Source organism: Bombina bombina, chromosome 2 (assembly GCF_027579735.1).
Source record: "Bombina bombina isolate aBomBom1 chromosome 2, aBomBom1.pri, whole genome shotgun sequence".
Lineage (NCBI taxonomy): Eukaryota > Metazoa > Chordata > Amphibia > Anura > Bombinatoridae > Bombina > Bombina bombina.
This window is the reverse complement of record NC_069500.1, coordinates 334,360,130-334,364,179: the sequence shown is the minus strand read 5'-3', so window position 1 is coordinate 334,364,179 and position 4,050 is coordinate 334,360,130.

The window sequence follows — 4,050 nt, the reverse complement described above, 5'->3', positions numbered from 1 at the left end:
AATATTCGCCCTTTTCTGAGTGCTATTACAACAAAGCAAATAATCCACTCCCTTGTTATTTCCCGACTTGACTACTGCAATAACCTACTTACTGGCCTTCCTCTCTCCTCTTCAATCCATCCTAAATGCCTCTGCAATGCTAATCCACCTTTTCCCGTCGCTCTGTATCTGCTGCACCTCTCTGCAAGTCCCTTCATTTGCTCCCCATTCACAGCAGAATTAAATTCAAATTCCTCACCCTTACATACAAAGCTCTCACCAATGCCGCTCCCCTCTACTTATCCTCTCTTGTCAACAGGTATACTCCAACCCGCCAATTAAGATCCAACATTGACCTGCTCCTTGCATCTTCCACTATAACCTCTTCCCATGCTAAATTACAGGACTTCTGTCGTGCAGCAACTACCCTATGGAACACTCTACCTCGTGCTGTCAGGCTTTCCCCTAATCTTTCTTCATTTAAATGCTCCCTGAAGAATTTTTTGTTCAGAGAAGCCTACCACTCAACTCATTAATAAATTAATTCCACTCACCTAATAGTTTCCTCATCTAACTCTTTATTAACATCTTGCTCACTCTTGCAGTCCTTACCTCCTGTTTCTCAACCTCCTAGATTGTAAGTTCCCATGGGAACAGGGCCCTCAATTCCTCCTGTATGTGTTTGTAAAATTTTGTCTTGTCTCTAATAAGTTTTAAATCATTGTCTTATATAAATGAATAGTACGCATGGACAGCGCTGCGGAATATGTTGGCGCTTTATAAATAAAGTATAATAATTATAAATGGGGGCAGCTATAAGGCAAGTGGAATTAATTTGTTACTGATTTGGAGATAGGCTTCCCTGAACAAAAAGGTCTTTAGGGAGCATTTAAAGGAGGAAAGGTTAGGGGAAAGTCTGACACCTCGATGAAGTGCGTCCAAGATGGTTGGTGCCGCACGAGAGAAGTCCTGTAGTCTAGCATGGGAGGAGGTGATGGTAGAAGATGCAAGGAGCAGGTCATTGTTGGATCTTAGGTGGTGGGCTGGAGTATATTTGTTGATGAGTGAGGACAGGTAGGGTGGGGCTGCGTTGGTAAGGGCTTTGTACGTCAGGGTGAGAATTTCGAATTTAATTCTGCTGTGAATGGGGAGCCAGTGAAGGGACTCGCAGAGAGGTGCAGCAGATACAGAGCATCGGGAGAGGTGAATTAGCCTAGCAGAGGCATTAAGGATGGATTGAAGAGGGGAGAGGCGGGAGAGAGGGAGGCCAGTTAGTAGGTTATTACAGTAGTCTAATCGGGAAATATATATATATATATATATATATATATACATATACACACATACACACATATACTTTTATATATATATATATATATATATATATATATATATATATATATATATATATATATATACACTGTGTGTGTGTATATCTATTCAAAAATACATAAAACATATTCCTTTATGTGAAGAACATTGGACTGAAATATTTACAGTTAAACACTATAAAATATGAATATTACATAAATATGATTTTACATGTTTTCAGCTACTTGGATTGCAAAGGGCTCCATTGCACTTATATGTCAATATATGCATAAATATGTATTTATGTGTTTACATGTGTACATATGTCTGTAAATACACATATAATTCCATAGGTACACACATATATACATGCATAAACATATTTAGACAGTATATGTATGTATCTCTATGTTAAAGCCCTTTGCAGTCTTTTTTTCCCCTGAGACCTCATATCTTTGAGCCCTTATAAATTATTTTAAAAAAAAATGCATAAAAAAAAAGTTATATTAGTGTTATTATGAGTGTAACTGTACTTTTATAATTTGTGTTTTGTGCAACTTTTTAGTCGAGCCTAACAGTTAACCAGAGCTCTGAAGTTGCACTATCCCAACGCACACTAAATTTAACTGCGCTCAAGCGAACAAGTTTACTTTTAACTTGTAATATGTGCGTTACTTCTGACACGTGCAGAGAGCGGCGATAAACCCCTTTTTCTCCTGCACAACAGTTAGTGGGCCACTCGTAATTTAGCCCTTTATAGGGAATTACATTTTAAGTTTAATGTACCTTTAAGGGCTCATCATTCAGATAGATTTAGAAAGGGAGTCCAAGAAAACATTAAAGTCATATTTAATTAAAAACCAAATCACTATAATACATTTGAAATACTTCCTTTAAAGGGACGTAAAACCCAATTTTTTTTCTTTCATGATTTAGATAGAACATAAAATTTTAAACAAATTTCTAATTTATTTCTATTATATTTTCTTCATTTTCTTGTTATCTTTATTTGAAAAGCAGAAATGTAAGCTCAAGAGTGTGCACGTGTCTGCAGCACTATATAGCAGCAGTGTGCAACAGTGTTATACATTAGCAGTAGAACTAGATGGCGGCACTATTTCCTGTCCTGTAGTGCTTCAGGCATGTGCACGCTACCTACCTAGGTATCTCTTTAACAAAGAATAACATGAGAATGAAACATTTTTGATAACAGAAGTAAATTGGAAACTTTTTAAAAATTGTATTCTCTATCTGAATAATGAAAGAATTTTTGGGGGTTTAATGTCCCTTTAAAATAAGAACATTTAAAAATGTATCCCTTACAATTCCTCACACAGCAAATAAATAATACATTTTCTTTCTGCAAAAGTGCAAAAAAAGACTGATATCAAACAGGAAAAAAGTCATCTTAAACCCAAACCTGAAAGCTCCCCATCCCCTGTTGGTGGGTACTACAGGGAAGAGCCAACAGAAATACTTGCAAAACGTGTGCATTTTGTTTTTAAATGTTTCCCTGGCTTTGTGCCAAATGCCTAATATAAAAATGCTTTTTGTGGGGCGATACTATATAATTAAGTAAAGAAAGTTCTATTCCATATCACAGGTGACTGAAATAATAGAAGTTTTTTGAGTGTGAAAAAGTTTTAGTTAAATTACTGATAACATAACTAATCCAAGCATCTCGTTAGACACGTAAGTAATCTAAGCATGCAGTTAGACATAAATAAATAGTGCTCTAATTAGTCAGCACAGGGATAAGTGCTTATTACAGCAATGCCAGCTACATTTAGGCTAAACAAATGGTAAGCTCATTGCAATAGAGGCCAACATGTTAAGCACTCTGATATGAGGGATATTAGACGGGTTGCAGATGGACAGTCTTTAAGATGACATGCCCATCTCCTTCCATCTGTCTGATAGTCCAAGAGAGCCACAGGCATTGCCAAGTTAGCATAACAGAACATTATCATATTCCAGTGAAGATTGCATTAAAAACTATGACAGGCAGTCATTGGAGAATGCAGGCAAGATGAACCTGAAAATCTGGCCCAGTCATTAATCAACTCCGTGGAATTTGGCTGCAAAAGGAGGACAGGAAGACGAAGTCTTTTGTGCTTGAGAGTGGAGTAATCAGCCTTTCAGAGGAGAGTGATTTAAAGGACTGTAATATGTATGCCCCTCAAATGGTTAGAAATAATGATGCCACCATTTGAAATGCCATCAATTTAGGGATCTCATTATCTCATCAAATGCTCAAGAGACCCAGAGAGTGTTTAATGATCATTTAATTGATGGCATTCTCTTTGGGTCATTTGTGACCTAAAAATGAAATGTTGGAACTTTCTTCTGGCATTTTATTATCAAGATCATTTCTATTAACTATTTAACTGCCATATAAATCAGCATTAAAACGGCATGTGATTTAAAACACGTTTACGTCTTTTTAATCAACTTCTGATTAAAGACATCAGGAGTACAAATCACATTAAAAAGAAATGCATACATTAAAGTAATAAAGAAATGAAAGAAAAAAGAAAGAAAGCTTATGGTTCACACCAGATTACCTGTCACCTATGAATGGGTAAAGATGACAAATGAAGTGTCTAAAATATTTATCTAGCATCGTTTGTACAAAAGAGATTTGATTGTCCGTCATAGACAGAAGTGACAAGTAAAAAAAGTTAACTTGACAATTTATGTGTCCAATAAGTAATGAAGTCAAACATTATAACAAAATAAATAAAGGAGCACACAGCAGAA